General features: G+C 36.2%; 1 protein-coding gene and 1 pseudogene across 2 annotated transcripts in view; both read left to right on the forward strand.

Moving 5' to 3' along the window:
* The window catches only part of JMJD1C (jumonji domain containing 1C), a 247,142-nt gene that overhangs the window by 165,009 nt on the left and 68,167 nt on the right, over positions 1-13,966 (forward strand). The window lies entirely within an intron of this gene.
* On the forward strand, positions 13,470-13,747 carry LOC114232916 (U6 snRNA-associated Sm-like protein LSm1; annotated as a pseudogene).

Consider the following 13,966-nt stretch of genomic DNA (forward strand, 5'->3'; position numbering starts at 1 on the left):
TTTTAGGTCACCAGTTTGAGTCCTACACTTACCTCTCTGAATGATCTCAATGCATTGAATATCAGATGGCATGTATTAAGTTAGTCGATATAGTCAGTTTTTTTAAGTGACCTGTAGTTGGGAGATTGCGATACAGCCATCATAGATTATAGTTTTTAATATTTTGGAAAGAAAGTTAAATAAACATCTTATAGACAGTATAATGGATGCATATTAAGTTAAACAACTGAAGCAGCATACCATGGTATTGTTAATTCTATTTTTTCATTCCTTTTGCACACAAATGAGTTTTTGCTTCTGCCTTTTAGATTTCCTGATCTTGCCTGGCTGAAGTTAACTTTGAAGTAAAGGGGTGGGGGGAAAAAGAGAGGAAGTAGGAGGGAACTCTGCATATTCTCCTGTTTTTCAGCTGCCTGAGAAGGAAGGAAAAAAACTGAATAATTGATTTTTAAAGGTGCTTTTTATAGTTTTGGGTTATGATTTCTTTAGTATTGTTGCTTTACTTTGGAGGGTGATTACAAACGTTTAAAAAATGTTTCCATTAAAATGTAAAGTTATGATCAAATTAATATAAAAACTAGTTATATGACATTGCACTTTTAGCATGATTTTGAAATCATCTTGCCTTGGATTTTGGCTTCTGGTCATTAACACCTACAGTTTTCAGATTGGTTGCTTCATAGAGGATATAAAAATTATTTTTTACCTGAAAATTGTGCATGACTGATATCAGTTCATCTGGGGGTTTAGTCTGCCTTATTAGTCCAGAATTTTCCAGGGATAACAATCCTCTTTGCTTTTAATGGTAATGGAGGAATAATACAAAAAGCACTAATTTAAAACTATTAGAGATTTGAAGCAGAATGTGCCTGTTCAAAATTATGCTTTATGTTTATCTTATTGTATTTTTAAAATTAATTATTGTGAGACATTTTTCACTAGAATAGGGTAGAATCATCCTAGACCTGAAGGAATGATTCTATCTGAAGTTGTGGGTTATAATAAACTGATCAAAGTTTAGAGATAAGATTATTAATACTATAGTGTCTGTCATCACAGAATATAGACATTGAACTACCTTATTAAACATTAGATATTATTGTGCTGTGAACTGCTGGTTAAAGGGAAAAAAAAATGGGTGGAGTAAACCTGAGTATTTTCTTATTACCTGGACTAAATATTGCTGAAAAAGTTGAACAGAGAAGAGTCTTACATTATTTAGTTATTGGATGTGTCTGGACTTTAACAGATCTGTATATCTATCATTCCTTAGTCCTTCAATGAGAAAGTTCATTTCCCCTTTTGAGTCCATTTTGATCCACAATTTTTCCATCATTGATTTATATAAATTTATTGCTGTGGTTTCAGAAAATCCCTGAGATAGTTGTTGCTCAATATACCTAGTTTACTAAAAATAACTCAATTGATTGCCCAGGATAAGTTACCAGTAGTTTAAATAGTGGAGTGTAGCAGTGTAGGAATCCCTTTCCACGTCCCGCGTGGTTCCAGTTCGGCGAAATGGGGGGCCAGGCTGTAGTCCACCTTTAGTGGGAGAACTGACTGTTCTGGCTCTGCCATCCCTTTTATTGAGGCTTTGGGGAAAAACATCTTAGGCAAGATAAACAGAAATATACATGTAGCCCTTAGGCAGGAAATAACAGAAACTTACATGGGACAAACAAAGGTGGAGGCTGCTTCAGCTAACAATGTCTCAACTAAAGGGGTGAGTGGTTAGAGCAATTAAGGTTGTTGACCAGCCTTCCTGGCTTCCTGTCAACATCTCTCTTTTTAGTGAAACTGATTTGTTTCCGGCATAGCAGAGATGTCTTTTTTTTTCTCCTAATTTCTTCTAATTTTTGTTATTATCTTATGGAATTTGGAATTACTTCACAACCAAGATGAGATAATGTGATTGAGGGTGAAATTTAGCCCTTAGTCAGCTAAGGTAAACAATTATTTGGGCCCTGACTGGTTTGGCTCAGTGGACAGAGCGTCAGTCTGGGGCCTAAGGATCCCGGGTTTGATTCTGGTCAAGCACATGTACCTCAGTTGCAGGCTCCGCACCTGCAGGAGGCAACTAATCGATGTGTTTCTCTCATCAGTATTTCTGTCTTTCCCTTTCTCCTACACTCTCAATGGACAGATATCCTCAGGTGAGGATTAAAAAAAAAACCAATTAGCTGGTTGTTTGGTTGTTACTAGTCAAATGTTATATTTTGAATTAAATTAAATATTTACCATAAGTGAGCCACTGACAAAAGTTTAAAAATCTTGTTGATAGTAATATGTCTTATAAGCACATCCCCCCTCCCCCCCCAGGGTACTAAGATGATACTGCTAATAGTGAAATAGACAGAATTTCGTGTTAGTATTGTTTGGGTGGGTAGAAAAAAACTTTTTCTTTACTCTCACTTCAGATATATTACTTTAGAGCATTTTAAAACTATAACATTCTTACAGAGGAAATGGGAATTTTACCTGGTCCAGGATTTATTAGTGTAGTTATGTAAATGGTTCTGTCCCAGAATTTCTCTGATTTGTTTCCTTTTCTTTCTGGTATTAAAAATTGTTATACACCTATTAATTTTACTAAAAGAAAAAAATAAATTGATTTCCAGAAACATCCCAGCAAACTGTTGCTATCTGTTAAAGATAAAAATTTAGATTTTTTAAAAATTTTGCAATGATAATTAAACTTGATTTTAAGAGAGATGTTTTGTAAGAATTATTTGAAACACTGGATATGGAAGTAGAACGCACCCCCATACCACCATAAATGAGAGCATCTGCATTGTAGTTGTGATAGACATAGCCCAGATTAGAGAAGTGGGGGCTAGAGAGCTTTTGGTGTTTCACTGACTTTTGATACTAGGTTTTTCCCCCAAAAAGAAGTCTTTAAATGGAAATTTTATGCTTAGGCTTACCCCTAATTTTTTTTTAATGTCTGGCCTTGGAAGTATTTCACTGACTTGATTCATTTAACAGTTATTTAAATTTTGTGGTTTTCCCATTCACAACATCCTGCTAGTTGCTTAATGTTTTTAAAAAGTTGATAAAAGTATAAGTCCTTTTTTCCCCCCAAGGAGTTTGTTATATTCTATGATAAGAACTTACATAAAAACAATTTCCTTGAAATAGCTTGATTTAAGTAAAATACATAGTAAAGACAAAGAAGTCAGTAAAGATTGAAATGGTAAAAGAAGTCTCATGAAGGAGGTAAAACTTGGAAAGGGATTCATCTTAACAGAGATGGAAATGCAAGATAGGGAGCCTAATGCAGACATTTGGCAGAAAGGACAGCATGCTCAGTGATAGAGAAGGTAGATTTAGGGGAAAGTAGAATAACAGCCTAGCTAGAGAAGAGAGTTTTTTTAATAGTAGGCATCATACTAAATAAATAAGTATTCTGGGGTCAGAGGAAAATGATCGCTAAATACAGTTACTTTTATCTTGTAGGGCATATGAATTATTAGAAGTTTTGAAGCAAGAGAGTAACAAAATTTTCTCCATAACAGTGACATCTGTTTTGTAATATATTAGAAGCAGTTACTTGATTGGGTCTTCACTAGAGTCTTTTGTCCTAGAGACTCATCAGTCTAGCATAATTTTGATGACCATGAATTTTCAAGTCAATTCATGTAGATATGGTTTCAAATTCAAGCTTTGTTGTTTGTTAGTTTGTGACATTGGGAAAGTCTAAAGCATTCGAAATAAATGGTTTCCTCATCTATATGATAACCTTACTATCTCCCTTTGGTTGTTATGAAGAATAAATAAAATGATATATTAAAGAGTTTATTACTACATAGAAACTGCTCAGTAGAAGGTAGCTATTTAGACATGCCCTAAATTTTCATTTTTGTAGATGTTATCTTAAACCTTTTTGATAGATATTTAAACTCTTCCTACCATACACTACTACCATTGGTCATTACTCTGCCCCTCCTACTTTTAACAATGTCTTATTTGTCTTCTCTGGGGCTCTTACTATTCTTTTCTGCAGCTGGTGCTAGATAAACTATCACTCTCAGTATAAGCTATGGTCAATGTAAAACACAGGACATGTCTTAGTAGTGTTTCTTCTCCTCTCCCTTTTTTTATATTTATAAGATTCCATGGTGGTTTCTTAAACAATTATTTTAAGAAAATTATATTTTAAAAGATGCGGAACCTTGTGTGGTATTACCTTCCACAAAACATACTTTTTTCCCCCACAGGGAAATATAGGTAATAAGCTCCATTTGCTGCCGATAGTTATTTGTATTTCAAAAAGTGTAAGTGATATTCAGGCAAGTTACAGAATTGTTTTTTGGTGTGTGTGTGTGTGTGTGTGTGTGTGTGTGTGTGTGTGTGTGTGTGTTTAAGTTTGTTTGGCTTTGGGCTAATAAGGCTATGTAGATGAGTACTACAAGTTTGGAAGTCCTCTCTGAGCCTTGAATAAGAATTGAACTAAATGACCTTTTAGGTTCCTTTCAGAACACTTGGAGCCATAATTCTGTGAAATTTCTGACTTATTTTAGTCTCATGGATGAGAGACACTCAACCTAAATCTAGGTTTATTTTAAAAGAGGCGACTATTGAGTTTAGGCAGTGCCAATGCAAATCACAATTATGTAAAATTGTAATAGCAGTATTGTTTGGATTAATATTACTTAATGACAGCTTTGTATTCTGTATTTTTGTATATTTGTTTCTGAATTGTATTTTGACAGAAGTTGAACACATTGTCAATTAGTCCCTGAGTTTTTATATGCATTTTCCTTTATTTCACTTTACCTTCATATTAACATCTGACTGAAATTTACATACGCCTTCTTGCCATAAAGTCATTAAAAATGAGAATTGTAAGCTTGTAGCATGATAATACTCTGTACCATGAGTGTGAAAAATAAAGGATCATAGCCATAGCTGTGAATTGACTGCTGGTGGAATATTGGTAGGATCAGCATCTGTTGGGAGGCAGTGGCCTGGGGGTGGTCTAGGAGATGAGGCCAGAGCAGGAAGCTACTATTGTGTCGTACTTGGCTTTATTCCATTTCTAGTCAAAAGTGACAGCTTGCAATAGTGGAACCAAGCTGAAACCTAAAAAGTAGAATGAACTATAAGAAAAGGGGAACCAGTAGCTAAAACAGTCATTGTACTTCCTTATTTAAGTGGGCTTTTTTAAAATTTGAAGTTGGTACATCATGTTTTAATATTTAGTAATTTTGCCCTTACTCTGTTTAAATATTCCTTTATCTCCCATCTGCAGATTTTATATAGGCATAATTTCAAAGTTAGTTATAAATATGCTTACTAAAGTCCCATTAAATCCAGGTATGTTGATTTACCCCAAATACATATCTGCTGCCATTAAAAGGGGAGTTCTTCATTTGTAAAAATTGGTTGCAAAACTTGTGTGTTGAAGATGTACCCATGGAGTCCAGGAACATGTTATTTTGACTGAAATTTGGCACAAGTGTGAGCTGTTCTGCAATATTCAGATTAAAAACATTCATAAGTCACAGTCTGCAATAGTTCTCTCCTGGTACCAAATCTGTTACGATCATATGCTGAAAAATCTGCCAGACTCTTTTGAATTTTTTGTGCCTGCTGTTATGAATTTAAAGTATGTAAAATCATGCTGTAGACATCAGATTTCAAATATTCTAAGCCATCACTAGTTACCATTTAGAAAGATTTTCTGGTTTCTGCCAGTCAAAATGTATTAATATTATTTATTTATTCCTTTTTCCCAATTCCAGATTCTTGCTAAAGCACAGCCATATTATTTATTTATTTCCCACCACCATCTATCTCCTATGTACCCTCATAGCCATATTATTTAAAACCTGAAAACTAAAGCTCTATTTCCCAGTTTGTTAACATTTTACATTTGTAAAGTTGAACAGTTTCCAAACTATTTTCATGTTCATTATTTTGATTGATTTTCATGTTAGCTTTATGAGAACAGGTTATTATCTTAGTTTTCTGTAATGCCTTTGGGTTATATAAATTTATTTAATTTATACAAGTCTTTGGTAAGTAACTTACAAATAAATGGGTAGCAGAAATAGAAGCTCACTTAAATTAAAAAGGGTTGTGGGATATTATAAATATGTAACAGGCAATGTCATGGACATCCATAGCAGGAAAGTTCAGCTAAAGCTTATTCAAAATGGAATTAGGAACTAGAAAGTCAGGAACTCGAGTCACATATTCTATTCCTTCTTTTATCCCCTTCCTCAATCTCCTTTCTGCAGACAGGTTTCTTCTGCTTACTCATAAGTTTTGCTTCTCATAATACTAGTTTCCATGTGACTTTTGTGTGTCAGTGTTTATTCTCCCACCTACCCCCACCCTTACAAGATCTTTTAGATCTAATATTTGTGTTTCTTAGTAAAACTAGAGATAGAGTATAGGGGAATGGAGGGCTTTGAAAGAAGTAAGAAATATGAGGTAGGGAGAGATATACAATAGCAGTTTCTATAGGCAAAGAAAGTGAGATTTAGGGACATTGTGACTTGGCATCTAAGTTCACACAGCTAGTGGTAACCTAAACAGAACTTGTACCAAAAACTTTAGAATCAAAGATACTAGTTCTATACCACCCTGCCTTTGTCAGCCATCAAATGGGAAGTGTCTCTTATTTGCACATTATTCTTTTGTTTGGCACTTGATTTTTCTTAGAGTTGACATCTTTCCTAAATATAAAATTAATTTCTTTACTTAACCCTTTGCACTCGCTTTTTTCTCGATTCCTTTATTCTACTCGGGATTTAATTTTTTAAATACCCCAGATTTTACAAAGCGCAGCAGTAGAATGAAAAACTGGAGTTTCTTTTCATACAAACTTATTTATTTGGATTTTTTTATATTTCAAATTATTGATACATTCAGAGTATAAAAAGAGCTGCTACTGATGCTAACCTTGTCGAGTCACACTCGACATCCGAGTGCAAAAGGTTAATTTTATGCCTGCACAACTTTCCTAGACTTTCCAATCACTGGCATCAATCTGTACTCCAAATCTGTGTATTATTTTCAAACTTATTTGTTCCCTAGGCTAGTGGTCGGCAAACTGCCACTCGCGAGCCACATGCGGTTTGCCAACCACTGCGTAAGGCATTACCCTTACCCAGAAGTTTTGACTTCAGGTTAAAGACATTAGTACATTATTAAAATGGTTTTTAAGTGTTTTTCCCTAAGGCAGTGGTCGGCAAACTCATTAGTCAACAGAGCGGCAAACCATGGCTCGCGAGCTGCAGTTTGCCGACCACTGGGCTAACCCAACTAAATATGATTTAAAAGGCTCCTTCATCATCATTCCACCTTTGCAGGAAAGGAGGTATAGTTAGGGTTTCTGCAAGGGGACCATCCAACACACATTCTGCTTATTAGTTTGATTCCATATACTTAACCAGTCCTGTTGTCCTAGTGGCTTAGCTCATTTATAATTCATTCTGAGACAATTTAGGAGTCACTTACTCTAAAAATAAAAACCCCTGTTCATTTGTTAATTACACATCCCCCTTTATATTTATCCCACAACCAGGGTAGATATACCTCTCTGGTGTCTGCTACTTTAACTACATTTTGCCTCTATTTATATTTTTCTATGTGTGTTTCCTTCCCCCGTTAGATTGTAAGCTCTATGAAGGCAGGGTACATATCTTTCTGAAAATAAAACAGGAGGCCCTCAAATATCTGAATAAACAGCCCCAAGGCTTATTAGTTATTGACTAAGGCCTAATGCTCATGTTTTGCCTTTAGTCTAAAGCTGTGTTCGGCAAACTGCAGCTCGCGAGCCACATGCGGCTCTTTGGCCCCTTGAGTGTGGCTCTTCCACAAAATACCACGGCCTGGGCGAGTCTATTTTAAAGAAGTGGCGTTAGAAGAAGTTTAAGTTTAAAAAATTTGGCTCTCAAAAGAAATTTCAATTGTTGTACTGTTGATATTTGGCTCTGTTGACTAATGAGTTTGCTGACCACTGGGTTAGCCACCTGAGTGACCTCAACCTCTTTATCCTCATGTAATAGTGAATAATGGACATTTGTTGGAAAGAAGCAAACAGTAAAACTTACTACTTTAACCACTTAAGTATTAATTCAGTGACTTTAAGTACATTCACAATGTTGTACAACCATCACCACTGTCAATTTTCAGAACTTTTCATCATTCCAAACAGAAACTCTGTATCTATCTATCTATCTATCTATCTATCTATCTTTCTATCTATCTATCTATCTATCAAAGCCTAATATGCTAAGTGTCCAACCATTTGACCGGTAGTTATGACATGCACTGACCACCACAGGGCAGATGCTCAATGCACAGGCATGGAAACATGGAACAACAGACTGATGAATCTCAGAGGGAAGGGGGGCGGGGGGAGGGTGGGGAAAGATTAACCAAAGATCTTATATACATACTAGAGGCCCGGTGCACGGATTCATGCAGCGGTGGGGTCCCTCGACCAGGCCTGTGCCCTCGCGCAATCCGGGGCCCCTCGGGGGATATTAGGCTGCCAGTTTTGGCCCAATCCCCGCAGGCCAGGCCGAGGGACCCCATCAGAGTACGAATTCATGCACTTGGCCTCTAGTTAAACAATAACTCCCCATTTCTCAATACTGTCTTCTCCACAGCCCCAGGTAGCTACTGCTCTACTTTCCTGGTGTGTACTTTCTTTGCCTATTCTAGATATCATATATAAGTAGAACTATATAATACTTGTTTGTTTTTTTGTTTTTTTTAGACTGGCTTATTTCACCTATTATGTCTCTTAAGTTTTCACTCGAGAATTTCTTTTTATGGCTTTATATTTTATTTTATGTATGAATCACATTTTGTTGATTGATCTATTGATGGACATTTGGGTTGTTTCCACCTTTAGCTATTATGAATAAGGCTGCTCTGAACATTGGTATACAAATATAAGTTTGAGTCTTGCCTTTCAGTTCTTTTTTTTTAACCCTTTATTGTTTAAAGTATTATATAAGTCTCCTTTTTCTCCCATTGACCTCTCCCCGGCCACCCCCACCCCCCAGTATGGGCCCCCCGCCCCCCCATCTTTGTTCATTGGTTTTGCTCCTATGCATGCATACATGTACTTTGGTTGATCTCTTATCCCCTCACCCCCTGCCTTCCCTCATAAGTTGAATAGTCTGTTCGATGCTTCTATGACTCTGGTTCTATTTTGGATCCTCAGTTTGTTATTCATTATATTACACAAATGAGTGAGATTTATTTTACTACTGTTTTATTTCTCCAGTTTCATCCATGCTGTTGCAAATGGTAAGAATTCCTTTTTTTTTTTTTACAGCAGCGTAGTATTCCATTGTGTAGATGTACCACAGTTTTCTAATCCACTCATCTGCTGATGGGCACTTAGGCTGTTTCCAAATCTTAGCTATGGTAAATTGTGCTATGAACAGAGGGGTGCATATATCCTTTCTGATTGGTGTTTCTGTTTTCTTGGGATATACACTGAGTGGCCAGATTATTATGATCTCTGAACACATAATAATCTGGCCACTGAGTGTGTGTGTGTGTGTGTGTGTGTGTGTGTGTGTGTGTGTGAATATATATATATATGTATTAGAGGCCTGGTGCATGAATTCATGCATGGGTGGGGTCCGGCCAGCCTGGCCTGGGGGAGGGGACATGGGCGGTTGGCTGGCCTGCCTGCTGGTCAAACTCCTGGTCAAGGGGACAATTTGCATATTAGCCTCTTATTATGTATAGGATATACACTGAGTAGCCAGATTATTATGCGTTCAGAGATTATAATAATCTGGCCATTCAGTGTATTTTTAGAAGTGGGATTACTGGGTCAAATGGAAATTCCATTTTTAATTTTTTGAGGAAACACTGTACTGTTTTCCACAGTTGCCTTTCAATTCTTATGGACATACATCTGAGAATGAAATTGTTGAAGCATTTGGAAATTTGTGTTTTACTGTTGATGAAGATCTAGAAACTTCTTTTCTACAGTATCTGTACCATTTTATATTCTCACCAACAAGGTTTCCAATTTCTCAATATCTAAGAATACTTGTTTTTCATTTCCTTAATAATAGCCATCCTAGCCGAAACCGGTTTGGCTCAGTGGATAGAGTGTCGGCCTGCGGACTCAAGGGTCCCAGGTTCGATTCTGGTCAAGGGCATGGCATGTACCTTGGTTGCGGGCACATCCCCAGTAGGGGGTGTGCAAGAGGCAGCTGATCGATGTTTCTAACTCTCTGTCCCTCTCTCTTCCTCTCTGTAAAAAATCAATAAAATATATTTAAAAAATAAATAAATAATAGCCATCCTAATGGGTTCTTTGCTCATTTTTTAGTTGTTTATTTTTATTGTTGAATTTAGGAGTTTTATCAATCTCTTATCAGATAAGATGCGTTGCAGATACTTTCTCCCATTCTTTGGGTTTTAATTTAAAAAACACTGAATTCTTTACAGTTTCTTAATAGTTTTTTTTATATATAAAGTTTTTAAATTTTTATGAAGTCCAGTTTACATATTTTTCTTTTGTTGCATATGGTATCATAGCTGAGAAATTAATACCAACTTCAGCGTCATGAAAAATTTCATCTAAGAGTTTCATAGTTTTAGTGCTTGTGTATATTTAAGCTTTTGGCCCAATTTTAATTAATTTTTAAAATAGTTATAAGGTAAGGGTCCAACTTAATTTTTTTTTATGTGGATATCCAAGTTTCCAACACCATATGTTGGAAATATTTGTCTTTTTCCTATTGAATATAATCGTTGTGCCCCTGTTGAAAATCAGTTGTCCATTTATTCTAGAATTTATTTCTAAGCTCTTTATTCTATTTTGTTAGTTTATATGTCTGCCCTTATGCTGATACCACATTGTTCTAATGACTTAGGGTACCACTTTATTTCACTTTTCTACAACTGTATAATTTGTCTAAATGATTGTTAAATCTTAAGATAAATCATATGAAAGTATACAGTATTTGGAGTGTAACTCTTGTCACAGACCTGCCTTTAGAGAAGATACATTTTTAAGATTCAATGAAAAAAGATTCAGTGATTATTGAACTATAACATAAAGACATTCATTTATTGCTATGTGCCAGTCACTTTGCTAGATGCTAAGATTTAAAGACATAAAATATTTGAGTCTCTTTCAGACCAGGGGCGAGACAAAATATAGTTATAGCAACATGCCAAAAGTTATAAAATAGAGGTATATTCATAATGTCCTGTACTTTGGAATCAACTAATGCAGTAATACCACATATTTTTGTCTTTTTCCTTTTCTTGGCTTTATTTTTCTCAGAAGGCAAGGGTTTAGAAGATGGGAAAAAGATAAGGAAAGCTAATAGTGTTTCTCAATAGCGATTGTCTTTGGATTCTCCAGAGAAATAAAAACCATTAAGATGTGTGTGCCTGCCCTAGCTGGTTTATCTCAGTGGATAGAGCGTAGGCCTGGGGACTGAAGGGTCCCTGGTTCGATTCTGGTCAAGGGCACATGCCTGGGTTGCTGGCTAGATCCCCAATAGGGGCTGTGCAGAAGGCAACCAATCAATGATTCTCTCTCATCATTGATGTTTCTATCTCTCTCCCTCTCCCTTCTTCTCTGAAATCAATCAATCAATTAAATAAATAAATAAATAAATAAATAAATAAATAAATAAATAAAGGGAACACTTACACTGACTCCACTAGCGGTTCTCATGGAAATCAAAAGGGTTAACAAAAGAACTGAGTGTGTCACATAAATGACTATGTAAAGTGTGAGCAATAATTATTTTTTTAAAAAGATGTGTGTGCCTGCAAGCATTTGTGTCCAGGAAAGGGAGTGGTGCGAGGCTGGGTAGTTTTAAATTACTAATGTAATTTTGGGGGCAAGCAAATGTAAAATCCACAGGGCAGAGAAGCAGTCTGGAAAGTCTGGCAAACATGTCTGGAGGTTGAATTCTTTTTCTTTGCAGGGCCTCATTCTTTTTCTTGAGTCCTTCAACTGATTGTATGAGGCCCAAGCACATTATAGAGAGTAATCTGCTTTACTAAAAGTCTACTGATAGAAATGTTAACTACATCTAAAAAATAACTTCACAGCAACATCTAGACTGGTGTTGGACCAGATAAATGGATACCATAGCCTAGCAAAACTGACACACAAAATTAACAGTCATAGGTACTATTGATATTTGATTCTTCGCTTTGTAGTGAATTGTAGGATGGTAGACATCTCTGGCTTTAGAACATTTAAATGCCTGTAGCCTGCTTCCCAGTCACTATGCTAATGGTAAAACCCCCACACATTTTTAGTGCACCCTCCTCCCCCTTTATTTAGAGCTATTGGACTGTAGATTAAGACAATTGAAAAAGTGGAAGCCTTCAAAGCAGGCTTGTGAATTCAGCATAGAAGAGAGGCCTCCAGCAGACAGTGGCCTACCAGCTCTACTTCCTCTTTAATCTTGATATTGTGATTTTTCTCCTGCCCATGACTCCTTACCTAATCAGGTTAATTCCAGATCAAATTTTTTATATCACTCATACATTTTTTTTGAGATATTTAGGCCTACTTATTTGATAAAAGTTAATTCTAAATGGGTAATATGTTTCCATCATATTTGCATTTAAATAGGGATACCCATATATCTCAAATTTACAAGTTAGTGTAAGGTATTTTTGTTTTTAAATCCAGTGCTTTTCTAGATTTTTTTTGCCTGGGAAATAACATGTCATTGGCTCCCAATTAATAAGCTTTCTCCCCTCTGCCATTGATGCAATACCATTTTTGGATATGGAAAATTCTGTATAACAACAGGGATGAATAAAATATCTGGATGCATAAGGTCTTCTCATGTATATATAATCTTTAGGTTTAATGATCTTTAAGACATTTTTCAGTATATAAACTATCAAAATGTAGTACGTACTTCAAGTACCTCAGAAGGATGGGTTTTTATTTTTTCTCTCACATCCACTCCTGGTTTCAAGGAATTAAGCTCCATCACATACTAACAATCCCTTCCAGTCCTTTATAAAGCCTATTGTTGAGAATTTTTCTTAATGTTTATTTCATATATGTTATGTCAGGCAAACTTGAATCAATTGGTAGCATCTGACTGGCATGTTGTTAGTGTTTTGAAGGACTGACTCATAAGACTTCTCTGGCCAAGAGTGTGTAGCTAATGATGTTCCCTACCAGTACTGTAAAGAAGAGGGTGAACTACTGATTTGTTTTATTGGTCTTGATCACTCCCAAAGTATCTCTTTGCCATTGTCTTATTACATAAATAGGTATAAGTAAACTTTTGTACTTAAGTTTTTATGAATCACATTTAAAAATAGAGAAAGGGGTGCCCTGGCGGCTGAAAGCTGGTATAGAAGTGCGGGTCCCCGTTTGGGTTCCCGTCCCAATCCCACCAAGGCAGCGACTAAGATAGGAGGAAGGAGGTGGTGGGCGTCCTTAAGGCCCTTCGCTGCTTTACATTGCAGCCTTATCTCAGCTCAAAATGAACTATATGCCTGGTACTGCCAGCGTCATTGAGGACATCAACAAAAAGCACTTGGTCATGCTGCAAGATGGAAGGACACTTGTTGAGAAGCATTGACCAATTTGGACTTGGAAAAGGAGAGTGACACACCCTTGCAGCAAGTGTCCATTGAAGAAATCCTAGAAGAACAAAGGGTAGAACAGCAGACCAAGCTGGAAGCCGAGAAGCTGAAAGTTCAGGCTCTTAAAGATCAAGGTCTCTCCATTCCTTGAGCAGACACTCTTAATGAGTATTAACTCTTTTGCTCAGAGGCTATTGCTCTTGGGGAGCAGTGGCTCTCACTGAATGAAAGTGACATTCTGGTCACCTTACACATGTGATTAGAGTCTGCAGAATTTTGAAAAGTTTTTCTTTTGGATTCTTTTACATATGTAACATGAAGAAATCATATGGCTTTTTCCCCCTTTTTATTAACAAAATCATTGTTTAAAGAAATACCTGGATGGACTCCTTTC

This window comes from Eptesicus fuscus, chromosome 17 (genome assembly GCF_027574615.1).
Source record: "Eptesicus fuscus isolate TK198812 chromosome 17, DD_ASM_mEF_20220401, whole genome shotgun sequence".
NCBI lineage: Eukaryota > Metazoa > Chordata > Mammalia > Chiroptera > Vespertilionidae > Eptesicus > Eptesicus fuscus.